Below are 15690 nucleotides of genomic sequence, written 5' to 3' on the forward strand. Positions count from 1 at the left end.
TACATGACGTCACTCTAAGCGTACAATGTACGCTTAGAGGGACATAGCTTCAGAAAAAGCGAAGCTTCCGAGAGAAGCTGTCGCTTTTTCAGCGGGGGAGAGGAATCAGTGATCGGGCTCCATAGCCCGATACATTGATTCCGTGGCTACCGAATCCGCAGGCCGGGAGTGCGTGTGCCCACGCGCGATTGGCCGCGGGAGCGCGCCTGTCCTCCTTGACGTTTTTATACGTCAAGGAGGACAAGGTGGTTAAGCACTAGTGATTTGGCAAAAGCTCTTGCTAATGCAATGCTGTGGGGGATTTTTACAAAATCAGATCGCTAAAGTGGGACCACACCCATAGGATGACATTAGGAGGAGCTTTTAAAAATCACAAAGTGCTTAGAAAAGCTCTTGTAGTGTGAATTAGCCCTTAACCTCTCCTTTCTCTCACACAGAACTCTCCCCTAGTGGTGCCTAACCCTAAGACTCCCCTGGTGGTACCTAACCCTAAGACCCCCCTGGTGGTGCCTAACCCTAAGACCCCCCTGGTGGTGCCTAACCCTAAGACTTCCCTGGTGGTGCCTAACCCTAAGACCCCCTGGTGGTGCCTAACCATAAAACTCCCCTGGTGGTGCCTAACCCTAAGACACCCTGGTGGTGTCTAACCCTAATACTCCCCTGGTGGTGCCTAACCCTAAGACCCCCCAGGTGGTGCCTAACAATAAAACTCCCCTGGTGGTGCCTAACCCTAAGACACCCTGGTGGTGCCTAACCCTAAGACTCCCCTGGTGGTGCCTAACCCTAACCACCCCCCTGGTGGTGCCTCACCCTAAGATCCCCTGGTGGTGCCTAACCATAAAACTCCCCTGGTGGTGCCTAACCCTAAGACACCCTGGTGGTGCCTAACCCTAAGATCCCCTGGTGGTGCCTAACCCTAAGACTCGCCTGGTGGTGCCTTACACTAAGATCCTCCTGGTGGTGCCTAACCCTAAGACTCCCCTGGTGGTGCCTAACTCTAAGATCCCCTTGGTGGTGCTTAACCTTAATCCCCCTTTTGTTTGTGTAATATAAAAATATGGTTTAATTTAACCATATTCAACCTAGAATAAAAAATTATAATTGAGGTGTCAAAATGTAAAAAATATATATTTTTTTTTAGATATAAGTTATGTTAGATGGAAGTTAACGATATTTTGTAACATAGGTGAGAATATGGAAGCTGCTCATTGGGGTGCAAAAAGTTGAAATGTAAACTATTTGCATCAGGGCCCACAGCTCCTTAGCTACGCCACTGGTCACTAGCTGTATGCTGTTTGGTTGTTTTTTTGCCTGGCACTCTTTACTTCTTTCTGCTATTACACCTGCACCTGCGGCACCTGTAGCAACAATTTATTTTAATAAATCCAGACGATTCTTTGTTTATTAAAAGTGTAAGCTGTTATTGTAGGTGCATGTACACAACTACTAGAAACTCTCATTCACAAAGCTTTCAGCAATCCTAAATATGGTTTGATGTTACATAGGCAAGAGTTTAAGACATTGACCACCTAATAGGCAGTTTAAAAAAATGCATTCCAGACTTAAAGGACTCAACAATCAAAATGTGCTGTCCCATGATATAATTACCCGGGGCTTCCTCCAGCCCCTTGTAGCAGACATGTCCCTCACAGCATCTCCGCTCGCAGCCGCTGGCCTGGGGTCTCCGCTGGTGCAGAGGTCATCCTCTACTGTACCTGTGCGAGCGCCGCAATCAAATCCACATTGTCTGCAGCATACTGCGCTTGCGCAGTACACTGGAACTACGTGGACTTGATTGACAGCAGCGCAGGTGCAGTAGGGGTACGACCTCGAGGTCGGCCTCTGCACCGGCGGTGACCCCGGGCCGGCGGCTGCAAACAGAGGTGCTGCGTGGGACATGTCAGCTGCAAGGGGCTGGAGGAAGCCCCGGGTAAGTATAACATGGGGCAGCACGTTTTGATTGATGAGAGAAGTTAAAAAATTGAAGAAAGATAAAGAAATGATTAACATTTGCCATGTAATTGTGTTCATATTGTGTGATCCACAGTCTGCCTACATGTAATCATCTTTGCTACTGTCAGACATGAAAAATACATGCACCAACTGCCATTTTCTGTAACCACACTCTCTAACATTGTGATAGGTTTTGTTTGTATTATAGCTATTCATATGCACAGAGGGAGATACTGGTTGCTTGGCAGTATCATCGCCCCCCCCCCCCCCCCCCCCGATTGTCTGTTTGAGAAAAGGTAAAGATATCTCATGGGAAAAATATATCCGCTACTGATTGGGATGAACTTCAATCCTTGGTTATAGTTCCTCTTTAAATGATTCTATGCTGCTCTTCAGCTTTACATTGGGCCTAGGATATGACACTTTATGTGATTTATTTCAGCTATCTCTTTCTCTCCATCACTATATGATAACCCTTCAGAGGGAAAAAGCAAAACAAACTCAATATAGGTTGTCTCTAAGGTCTGACATTACTTTTCTGATCAAATGTTTCGTGAATTTTATTTTTTGGGCATGAAAAATATATTATATAAAAAGGATGAGGAACAGATCGAAAAAACAATTGGGGGGGGTACTCGATTTCCCATTTAAACTTGACATAAAAATGGCAATGCTGGGAATCTTTGCTAAGAATAGCTATAATAAATATAAACAAGCCATGATCTTCACACTATGCCACGCTGCTAGGAGAATAATTTTGGTCCATTGGAACCAGCCAGTGGTGCCCTCTAAGGCTGAATGGATCTCTACCGTTAACCAAATGCTCCCCCTGTGTAAAATAACATACAAAAGCAGAAATTGCCCTAATAAGTTTGAGAATATATGGTCTAGGTGGTGCGATAAACACTGCAGGAGCCTTCAGGTTGATATCTGACAATTTTTATTAGTGAATCTCTACACAAAATGGTCTGCGGATTTCCTCCTGCTGAAGTGAGGCAAGAATAAATATAAGTAATTAATTAATGTGATATTCACTCTGCTAGGTTTACAACGTATGCAAGAACACCGTCTTAATAACCAAAACTGTGTACTGTCGCATATGACATATAGTTAATCAGAAGAAGAGAAGAACCGAGAGCCCGATATGGTGTAGTATGTCAAGGTAATTGGATAATTAGAAAGAGTATGAATTGTATACTCACAAACCAGGGTTACCTCCAGGCAACCACTGTATAGGCAGGTGAGGAGATTAGCCTGTCCTCACTCAGGAATAAGAAGTCGCTCTCTGTAGGCTTGAAAAACAAGAAGGGGTATCCCCCTCCACCAAAGGTGGATACAATCAGTATTATGGTAGAGAACAGAGGCGCCAAAAGGATAAAAACAATATTTAAAAGTTTTAAAATTATTGCTTAGGAGGCAGTGGTGGACTCACCTCCCACAAGCAGACACAACAACTGTGTATTCACAAAAGGGACATTTATTGGTATACTCCAAATAAGGTCGCAACGCGTTTCGCAGGTCAAACCTGCTTCATCAGGCAATTATAGGAAGGAGCACACAACAGCAGTATGTCCAGAGGCGCCAGGTGCTATCTGGACATACTGCTGTTGTGTGCTCCTTCCTATAATTGCCTGATGAAGCGGGTTTGACCTGCGAAACGCGTTGCGACCTTATTTGGAGTATACCAATAAATGTCCCTTTTGTGAATACACAGTTGTTGTGTCTGCTTGTGGGAGGTGAGTCCACCACTGCCTCCTAAGCAATAATTTTAAAACTTTTAAATATTGTTTTTATCCTTTTGGCGCCTCTGTTCTCTACCATAATATAGTTAATCAGGGTCGGTCAATACTTTATTCTTAATACTGAACGATCTATGATAAATAAAAGCGACCAGGACCCCTTTTTTCTTTTCTTTCCTTTCTCTCGTCTCTCCTACGCTTCCCTGTGTTTCCTCTTCCCACTCTCTTTAAGCCTTCTGGGACCTTGGCATACCACAACTTGTTGTTCTGAGTTGTGAGGTTGATGGTTGTAATAAAAGTTTATGTTGTACTGTTGTATTGAAAAGAAAACTAATAAAAACTTACCTGTTAAAAAAAAAAAGGATGAGGAAAAATACAAACTAGTGAGGATTTATGAGAGAATTTTATTATTTTTAACTTCAAACTCACTTTAAAGTACAACTGAGCTAAGAAGGATATAGTGGATAACACTATTTATGCTTGTTGTAGAGAGCTATAGAACTATATAAAATTTAACGTTTAATAAACATTTAAAACTTCAGGTACTGTATTGACTATGTGGTTTACTTTGCAAGTGACATAAGACAGTGCTCCTCAACCCTGTCCTCAAGCCCCACCAACAATGCATGTTTTGTATAAATCCACAGAGGTAGTTACTCAGCTCAGCTGCCACACTAATTACTCCACCTGTGATTGTGTGTGGCTTCCTGCAAAACATGTAGGGTTGGTGGGCCTTAGGGACAGGGTTGGGGAACTCTGACATAAGAGGTAAAAATGTCAGAACACCCTATTGGTGTTTTGACATACCCCTTTTACCTCTTTAAATCACATAAAAATTAATGCATATTCATACACAACATAGGCAAACGTGTGTGTGTGTGTGTGTGTGCGTGCGTGTGTGTGTGTGTGGGGGGGGGGTTACAGCTGCCCAGAATCCCCCCTCAGACCAGGGCGCATGCAGTCTGGGGACAGGCACAAGCTGAGACACCAGAATATCTGCGCATGCATCCTGCAGCTCACAGCACTGACCCCTTTCTTTCCCTGCTACAGTTGACTTTGGATGTGGAAGCAGCGTCTGTACAGAGCATAACAGAGTCAAGTATGAGCACAGCTCTGTGCCCTGCTGTGTGAATGCTTCACTTCCCCCTTCATTAGCAATGTCGGCTGTCCTCATTATCTGTATCCAAACTGCTCTTGATCAATCCAGTTGTCGGTCGGATGGAACATTGTATTATCTGTACCCAGCATGATGTCCTACCATATTATTATACTGTATTGTGTGTGGCTGGGGGAGACCTTTCAGGAATCCCCCCCTTGAAAATCCGGGGTTTGCCCCTGCACAACACCACCTCCACCTAGCCTAACATGTTTCACTCCCATAACTACTGGAAGCTTCATCAGAGGACAACTACAGTGAAGTAGTGCAGAACATACAGTTAAAATAAATTCATATAATTTTTATCAATGTAGCATAACCTCTCGGTCATACAGGTATATACAGTATCTGGCTTGTATATATGGCTGATCGGCTATGCTACATTGATAAAAATGATAATATGAATGTATTTTAACTGTATGTTTTGCACTACTGCACTGTAATTGTCCTCTGATGAAGCTTCCAGTAGTTATGGGACTGAAACATGTTAGGCTAGGTGGAGGGTGGAATTGTGTATGAATATGCATTCATTTTTATGTGATTTAACCTCCTTGCCGGGTAATCCTGAGCTCAGCTCGGGGTAACCTGTGCAGGAGGATTTCTCAGGCCCCGCTGAGCCGATTTGCACAATTTTTTTTCCTACACGCAGCTAGCACTAGCTGCGTGTGGTATGCGATCGCCGCCGCTACCCGACGATTCGCCGCTGGGCTCGCTACATGATTTGAAAAAAAAAAGTGCTGCGCTGCCTCCTTGCCGGCGGGAATTGGACAGGCAAGGAGGTTAAAGGGGTAGATATCCTGCTAATACTGAGGCTATATCAATTCCAATAGGGTGTTGTGACATATTTTTACCTCTTATATCACATGTAGGGATGATCGGAAAGAGCAAATTCTGTCCCGCCGGAATTGCGGAATTCCGCCAGCGCTAAATTCCGTCGCCATTACATTTCCGCTGAATTTTGCAAATTTCCGCGGAATTCCGCATTCTGGCGGAAAAATTAAAGTAATCGCAAATGAAACCTTGTTTTTGCTAAATGGTAGCCCATGGGACCTAGTGGCTGTTCCACTGGTCATTTTTTTTTTTCATTTTTTTTTTTTTTGCAGCAGGAGGTGTCGCTTAAGCCATGGGACCTAGCGGTGGTCCAATGGCGGTTGTTTTGGAACCACAGGAGGTGTCGCTTAAGCCATGGGACCTTGCAGTGGTCCCATGGCGGTCGTTTTGGCAACGCAGGAGGTGTCGCTTAACCATGGGACCTTGCGGTGGTCCCATGGTGGTCATTTTGGCATCGCAGGAGGTGTCGCTTACGCCATGGGACCTAGCGGTGGTCCCATTGCGGTGGTTTTGGCGCTGCAGGAAGTGTTGTATAAGCTGTGGTACCTGGCGATGGTCCCATGGCGGTGGTTTTGGTGCCGCAGGAGGTGTCGCGTAGGCTATGGGACCTATACAAAATGGTTGGGATAGGTGAGATAGCTAGGGAGCTGGTTGCTAACATAAGATCGATTGGTTTTTGTTAAAGGAGAACTGTAGTGTGAGGTATATGGAGGCTGCCATATTTGTTTCCATTTAAGCTATACCAGTTGCCTGGCTATCCTGCTAGTCCTCTGCCTCTAATACTTTCAGCCATAGGCCCTGAACAAGCATACAGCAGATGATGTGTTTTTGACAGATATGACAAGATTAGCTGCATGCTTGTTTCGGGTGTGATTCGGACACTTCTTCAGCCAAATAGACCAGCAGGATAGCCAGGCAACTGGTATTGCTTAACCTCCCTGGCGTTCTATTAAGATCGCCAGGGAGGCTGCGGGAGGGTTTTTTTTAAATAAAAAAAAACTGTTTCATGCAGCCAACTGAAAGTTGGCTGCATGAAAGCCCACTAGAGGGCGCTCCGGAGGCGTTCTTCTGATCGCCTCCGGCGCCCAGAATAAACAAGGAAGGCCGCAATGAGCAGCCTTCCTTGTTTTGCTTACATCGTCGCCATAGCGACGAGCGGAGTGACGTCATGGACGTCAGCCGACGTCCTGACGTCAGCCGCCTCCGATCCAGCCCTTAGCGCTGGCCGGAACTTTTGTTCCGGCTGCGCAGGGCTCGGGCGGCTGGGGGGACCCTCTTTCGCCGCTGCTCGCGGCGGATCGCCGCAGAGCGGCGGCGATCAGGCAGCACACGCGGCTGGCAAAGTGCCGGCTGCGTGTGCTGCTTTTTATTTTGTAAAAATCGGCCCAGCAGGGCCTGAGCGGCGACCTCCGGCGGTGATGGACGGATATATTCGTCCATACCGCTGAGGAGGTTAAAAGGAAATAAATATGGCAGCCTCCATATATCTCTGACTACAGTTCTCCTTTAAGACTGTAATTGGTGCTGAAATAATTCCGATTTTAATGCCGAAATCAGTTTGGGTGATTTTTGTAAGCCTCTGATTGGTGCAGAAATTCCTATTTTCATGAAGAAATCCTGTTGTTCTCACTTTAAGCTTCTTCTAGGGGCTTCCTTGTGATTGGCTTACGAAAACCTGCATTCCGCTGGAATTAAGCATCGTCACGCAGAATTTCCGCTATAGCGCTATGGCAATTCCATTCCGATGAGACGGAACGGAACCACCAAATTCCGGCCGGAACGCGGTGAGCATCCCTAGTCACATGCAACGTAGACCACATAGGCAGTACCTGAAGTTTTTAAATGTTTTTTACGTTAGGTTTTATAAAGTTCTATAGCTCTCTACAACAAGCATAAATAGTGTTTTGTTATGTTTTCAGCACAGTGTTTAAAGAAGGATATAGTGGCTGCCATGTTTATTTTCTTTTAAAGGACAACTGAAGTGAAGGGGATATGGAGGCTGCTATGTTTATTTCCTTTTAAATAATAGCAGTTGCCCGGCAGTCCTGCTGATCTTTGGCTGCGGTAGTGTCTAATGCTTGGAATAAACAATAGGCTCTATTCACAAATCTTCTCTATGGGCTGGTGCACACCGAGCGGGTTTTTTGGCATTTTAGCAGCCGCTTGAGGCTGCAGATACGCTTGGTCAATGTATCTCAATGGGGTGGTTCACACCAGAGCGAGAGGCGTTTTGCTGAAATGCATACTCCCGGGGTGAGGCATTTTTTGGATTGCTGAGGCGTTTCTACCTCCAATGTAAAGTATAGAAAAAACGCAAACCGCTCTGAAAAACGCTAGATCAGGTTTTCCAGGCGTTTTTGTTACAGAAGCTGTTCAGAAACAGCTTTACTGTAGCTATATATGAAATCTACTACACCAAAAATGCTTCCCAAAACCGCAAAATGCTAGCTGAAACGCTACAGAAAAATAAGAAAAAAGCGTTTCAAAATCTGCTAGCATTTTGCGGATCTGCTAGCGGATTTTGGTGTGCACCAGGCCATAAATGACTTACCACCTAAGTGATAAAAATTACCTTTCAGCACATTTACAAGCAAAATATTCACTCAAAGTAAGTTGTTCCTGATTAACTTCATTTCAATATTACTTTTCTTACCTTCATTCTATTATATTTTGCTCTTTGGGAGCTTAGAAAAGTAACAGATAAGGTGAAAACAGGTGAAAAAGCTTTGTGCATCACGCTCCTTGTAGTTTTTTGGGCAGATTTACTGGCCAATTGATTTTCCGATCATCTATCTGATCAATTTCCATTCACTTTTATAAGCAAATTGGTCAGAACAATGATTGAAATCACATCGGACTTGTCGGAAAATGATCTACCGAGCCATCTATCTGCCAAAAAACTCATGGGGCTTGATTTACAAAACGGTGCTAACTTTAGCACTGGCCCTTAGCATGTCTAAACTCAGTTGAAATGTGAGAAGTAGTGATTGTGCGCAAAGTACCGCGTGCAAAGTTTTGCGCGCGCACTGCACAGAGCGCAGGGCACTCCGCGCGAAGTGCCCATTAAAGCCTATGGGACTTAGCGCACGCATAAAACTGCGCGCGATCTGATTGAGAAATCCGGTGCTAACCTACTTAGCACCCTGGTTAGCGCACCTTAAGACTTTAGACGTGCTAAGTAGGTTAGCACCTCTTAGTAAATCAAGCCCATGGTGTATTTCCCAGCATTATATAAACCTTTAACAAGCATGCAGTTCATCGTGACAGATTATTGTCAGGAACATCTGATCTGCATGCTTATTGCATTTCTGATTGCAAATCACAGTATACTTCTGCATTCTCTCATTGGCCTAATATTTCAGAGTTTTGTGATTGGCTTAACATTTCTGGGGTATTCCGATTTCCATGGTACAATATTGAAGAAAGGGAACATTCACTTCCAAAATGGAATGCAGGCAACTGCTTTTTCCTATAACCCTTGTTTGAGGGCCAGATAATAGGTACATTGCATGCTGAAAGCTACTTGTCACTCCGTACAGGATATGGCCCATAATGTCTCAGAGGAGTTCTGTTGGATTTAGGTCAGGAAAGCATGCGGGTCAGTCAAAGGTATCAATTACTTTATTCTCCAGGAACTGTCTACATACTCTAACCACATGAGGCCAGCCATCGTCGTACATCAGAATGAACCCAGGATCTACTAGTATAAGGTTTGACAGTGCCTACTTCAATTCAGTTTTTCTGAATTAACAGTCATCTTCCATTTATAACTTTTCAGCACTCTGCAATTGAAAAAATACCAAAAAGTAGTTGGAAAAGTACAGCCATGTTATTTTTTTGCTTGCTGGTGGCTCAACGGGCATTTTATTGATAAAGGTGTGAAAATATCATCTAGGAGAAAAAGTGTATTGATTAAGGGCCTAAGTATTTCATCCCTACACCTAGTGATAGTCAAGGGGCTGTTGTCTGACTTGTAGATGTCTGTTAATCCCTCCACAGAAATACCTTCCATGGCCATGACTGGCCCACCACCAAACCGGCCCTGCTGCATGTTACAGTCAGAAAAACAACCCATATGGCTTTCCCAGACCCTTTCATGTCTGTCATGTGCTTAGGGTGAATCTGTTCTCATCTGTGAAAACCACAGGATGCCAGTGGGGGACTTGCTAATTCTGGTATTCTATGACAAATGCCAATCAAGCTTCACAATGTCAGGCAGTAAACACAAGGGTCCACTCCACTACAAAATATTGGGCCCTCAGGCCACTCTTACCAAGTCTGTTTCTGATTACTCAGAGATATTCAAACCTGTGGCCTGCTGGAAGTCATTTTCTAGGGCGCTGATTGCAGTCACCCGGCTCCCCTTAGCCCAAAGGAAGAGATACCAATTTCTGCTGAGAGAAATATGGAGAACGAGCATGTCGATTAGGGTGCAAGAGATTTGGGTGCAGCCGGTGCCACCATAGACCCGTAATAGGAATTACGGCTACAGCGGCCCACAGTGAGTAACTTTTGCGCTGTCAGAAGACAGAGCTAAAGTTAATTTTAAAACACTGTAATTCGTGCACCAGCAATAGCGGACAGCCAAATTACATTATATTCCCACTATCCATGGCAGCCTGGAGGGGGAACAGTAATTAACGCCTCTGGGACTTGTGCAGGAGCAGGGTAAGCTGTATATAGGCTGTATCCTGCACCCAAATCTCCTGGCGGCGATTTCTCTCGTACGCATGGAGGCTACCATAATTATTTCCTTTTAAACAATACCAATTGCCTGGATGTCCTGCTGATCCTCTGCCTCTAATACCTTTAGCCATAGATCCTAAACAAGCATGCAGATCAGATGTTTCTGACTGAAGTCTGACTGGATTAGCTGCATGTTTGTTTCAGGTATGTGATCCAGATACTACTGCAGCTGGGTTGGCAGGAGCACATTAGGCTGCTTTTTCGAGTACATGGTGCCTTGGCGCCAGTTTGGCGCAGGGAGAGTCGAATGACTGCTCTCCCTGCTGCCGCTAAACTCGGGGATGGCGTTAAATACTATTCCCCCTCCGAGATGTCGCAACTCCGAGGGAGATGTAATTCGGGGTCTGGCAGCCGCCAGAGCCCCGAATTACAGATATGCGGAGCACGCAGCATAGCATAGCTGCTATGACGGCGCACAGCACCACGCGCCGATACAACCTGATTCAGCTTTTTCAACTTGCTGCGATTGTGCCATAAACTAAACTAAATTGCACTATAAATGCAGGCAGATAATTGCGATTGTGGCAAAAAATAGTCACGCTGATGGAAAAGATGCACTGCGATTTATATGTAAATCTCTGTGCTGTTGCGATTGGCAGAACAGCCTGTGATCAGCTTTTTTGAGTGGATTGCAGCACTTAGGCCTCATTTCCACTAGTGTGCTTCTGTCAGCAACATGTATCAATTTGTAACAGTGATGTGCTAATAAAAAGCGGACAGAAGCGCACTAAGTGGAAATGAGGCTTTAGGGTTTTTTTACACATCAGTTGCTGTCAGTTATAACTGAAAGGACAACTGATGTGCAAGGTAATGCCTATGTTTTCCTAGGGCTCAGTTCACATTACACACATTTTAACTGAAAGCTTTATCACAATGTACTGCTATTGGAAGTAAAAATGCATCAGTTTTCAGCATATTGTGTTTTTTACAGGCCTAACCTTTCAGAAATCGCTCACCTCCCGCTTCTCTTGGCAACATTAATTGTTCAAAAACAAATATCAAATGAGAATTACCTCATTTTTAAAACAATTAGGTTAGGTTTGATGTTTATATTTAATCTATCACACACAAAAAATATACGAGACAGTGATTACCTAGCTTTCTGCCCAATAAAGGGGATACACATAAGTAACATGGTTTCACTTTTCTCAGCAGTACCAAAAATATTTTCTTCTCATCTCTTTTGATGTAACGGCTAGGAAAATTATTTAGCACTAGGCCTAAGGCCCGTTTAAAGATGAGCACTAGGCTCTGCCCGCGACCCCCGCACTGGCTGGCCTCTAAAAAAACGGTCCGCAGACGTGCGTGCACATGCCTGACCCACCTGGCTCTGTCATCCTCCCAGCTCTGGGCTGTGCGTCCCTGTTGCCCTAGCAACCACAGGGACAGCACAAAGCAAGCCGGCTGAACTGCGCACACATGCGCAATTCATTTTTTACATGGACACAGGGACAAATGATGATGCAGGGACACTTGAAATTATTATATAGGATTTGCTTTACATGGTTCCTTCTCTTCTGGAGTGGTCCTATAATGCTGACCAAGTATTTATTTACTTTAGTGCGTTTCCTACTTGTTATAGACCAGAAAAATAATGGACATCAATAGCAATGATGTGAAATCATCAGTGCAGCTACAGTGTACAATACAGGTGAAAATCCCAAAATTAGAATATTGTGCAAAAGTCCATTTATTTCAGTTATTAACCACTTCGGTACCAGCAGCCTCTGCCTCCTTAAAGAGAAACTCCAACCAAGAATTGAACTTTATCCCAATCAGTAGCGGATACCCCCTTTTACATGATAAATATATTGCTTTTCACAAACAGACCATAAGGGGGCGCTGTATGACTGATTTTGTGCTGAAACCCCTCCCACTAGAAGCTCTGAGTACCGCGGTACTTTTGGCAGTTTGTTACAATGTAACAAGGCTCACAGACAGGAATTAGCTGTTTACAGCTGTCTCTAACAGCCAAAACAGCTAGCAGCAGCTACATAACCTGCCCACAGTAAAAATGGCACCATGTAATAAATGTCAGAATGTAAATCGGGGAGAGGAAAGATTTTACAATGAGCAAACACTGACTAAATCATTTATACACAATTATTGTAAAAATGAAGCACCTTTTTTATTACATTATTTTCACTGGAGTTCCTCTTACGCCAAAAGGCTGCATCCCGACGAATCGCCGCAATAATCCGTCGCTCCCACCGGTCATGCTGCTCTGTCCCCACCGCAGGCTGCTCTCTCTGCTGTCTCTATGACGGCAGAGCGCTGCGCACTGGTCAGGAGCTGCTTTCATTGGCTCCTGACCCTGTCACTCAATGTAAGACAATGGGATTGGCTTACAGTAATGACAGGGCCAGGAGCCAATGAAAACGGCTCCTGCCCGGCTCACAGTGCTGTGCCATCATAGAGGCGGCAGGGCAGCACATTGCGGCGGGTAGAAAGCAGCGAGAACGGGCGGGGACGCGCGGTGAATGGGACGTAGAGCTTACGTCCGGTCAGAACCGTAGCGCCACCCGCCCGATGTAGATTTAAACTGTGTCGGTCCGCATTAGGTTAAACTGAAAAGGTGAAACTAATACAGTGCATGAAATAGACTCATTAAATGCAAAGTGAGACATTTCAAACCTTTATTTGTTAGAATTTTGATGATTATGGCTTACAGCTTGTGAAAACTCCCAAAATCTAAATCTCAGCCCATTAGAATATTGTGAATATTTTCAATAGTTTAGTCTCAAAGTGTCAGACTCTAATCAGCTAATTAATCCCAAAAAACTGCAAAGGGTTTCCAATTTCATATACAGTATTAGATTCAGCTTTTCAGTTGATTTACTGAGAGCAATGGGCTTTTGCATGATATTCTAATTTTTCGAGTTTCACTTTTAACCACCTTATGACCGCCTAATGCCAATTGGCTGTCGCAAGGCGGCTCCCTCAGGACCGTGTAACCCCAATTGGCATCACGTCCTTGGGGAGTGGTTTGCAGGGGGTCGCGCAACTCCGCTTGAATGACGGAGCTCCGCACAGTCAACAGTCTGCTAGCGGCGATCTCTGCTTTTAGACTGTTAGATGGCAAAACGCTGTCTATTTACATTGTACAGCGCTGCGATCTACAGCAGTGCTGTACTGGGGACAGCCATGCCTGTCCCCTGGGGAGGCCGATGCCTATGAGAGCTGATTGCTGTGATTGGCTGTCAGGCGGAGGGGTAAATACAAAATACACATTTTTATTCAAAATGACATAACATATAAATGAATAAAAAAACAAAATCCAGCAGCAGCGATCAGTGCCCACCAACAGAAAGCTCTGTTGGTTGGCAGATAAGGGGGGTGTTTGTATCTTTGCTGCATCGTATGGCTCTGCAGCTAGCAGTTAAAGCTGCAGAGGACTTAGGGCTGGTTCACATGGGCGTTTTTGTGGCGTTTAAGCAGCGTTTCAGACGCAGCGTTTTTTGGGATCTACCGCCGTCCCATTCAAGTGAATGGGAGCGTTTAGAGCTGGCTTTTGCAGGCTTTCAGGAAAGCCTGGCGGTAGATCCCAGCATTGCGTCTAGGTTCGAAAGCAACATGTTGCTTTCAGAGGCGGTAAACGCCAGGAAACAATAGCAGAGACCAGAACTGCTAGCCTTGAACGCTTCCGAAAAGCTAGCTTTTAAACGCTGGCGTTTGAACGCGGCACCAAGGGAAAGCTCAGCAGACGCCTGTGTGAACCAGCCCTTAATTGTAAAGAAGGCTGGGGGGAGGCCTGTGGTCCTGAAGTGGTATAGAATGGCTTCATCACTCCAGTTCTGTGCCTCTGATTACAAGTCGGGTCTGCTTTAAAGTTTTGAAATTTTGTACAGTTAGTCATTAAAGCTATTCCCTCAACACCTTTTTTTTTTATTATGTCTTTGGATCAACTATTTTTTTTTTTTTTTTTGCGGTTTCTAATTTCTTGACCTTGGGCCCAACAGTTCTCATGGGAATCCAACATAGCTTCATGTAGGTCCCAAAGACAGGGATATGCAATTCACTTTTTCACCTGACTTTACTCCTAGGAGATAATTTTTCATCCGATTTAAAATAACTTTCCAACAGTACAGTAACAGTAGGTGAAAAAGTACTGTCAAAAGGTTTTTGAATATTTTCTTACTTGCTGGTGGCTTAAAAGGCATTTTATTGACAAGTTTAAAATTATTACCTAGGAGAAAACTCAGGTGAAAAAGTGGGCCAGGAAGTTAATGATAATCTCTCTAAAGACATTAAAAAAAAATTGATGTTCAAAGCCTAATGCAAGGATTTTTTCCGACTGGCAGTATTTATTAGCATTCTATATTTAGGTGAATCCTTATATACTATTTGTAAGCAGTAATAGGTCTAGTGTACGCTGGGCCAACATGTGTATTTTTATAAAAACTGATAAAGAATTTTGCCACGCATACAAAAATTTTACAAGAATTTATTTCAAAATAAATACAAGTCTACAATACCAAGTACATTACTGAAATGTAAAAAGTACAGAAACCGTCATCGTACAATTAAGCGGAATACTCAGGACATATGTACATACAAATATAACATGAAGCAGAATTCCTATGTAGGTGAACATGTAATTTACACAGAAATGGGAGTCAACAGGTTACAACAAAACCACACAAGCAGTAAGACTAAAATGAATGCATAACACAGGTAAAAAAAACAAAAAAACAAAAAACACCAAGTGTGCTTTTTCAGCTGCTAAAATTTCAGCTTGTAGGAGAAAATTGACATGGGGTGTATTGTTTGTAACATCAGTTTTGTTAGTTTGTGCTTGGCAAAAATAAAATAAAATATAAAATAGAATATTGCTAACAAAGGTTTTCTTTCTTTTTTTTTTCTTTTTCGGAGCTCCACCTTCACTCCCAAAACGTTGTTCCTTTTGTGTTAGACTTGTTTCCACAAAGTTGGGAACAGATAACCATGTCCTATTGCTTTTTATGAGGCTTAAATGCAAAGCTTTCCAGGCAAACCAGAAGGTGGTGCTATCTGCAAACTGAAAACTTATTTTTATTTCCCAGATATCGCTTGTTTGAATGTCAACTTACAATAATTCGTATACTGTCAAACTCTGAGCAAGGTTTTTTTTTTTTTTTAGATTAGTTTTTTCCCAAAATGGGAAAAAAAAAAGGCTTGAAAAACCTGTTTTTTCTCTTCCAGTTATTCTTCAATAGGAATGGTTAATGAGGTGTGATTGCTTTCAAGTTAAAATAAATGTTACGTTAATTTTATGCAAATATATGA

The sequence above is a fragment of the Hyperolius riggenbachi genome, chromosome 5 (assembly GCF_040937935.1).
Source record: "Hyperolius riggenbachi isolate aHypRig1 chromosome 5, aHypRig1.pri, whole genome shotgun sequence".
Classification (NCBI taxonomy): Eukaryota; Metazoa; Chordata; class Amphibia; order Anura; family Hyperoliidae; genus Hyperolius; species Hyperolius riggenbachi.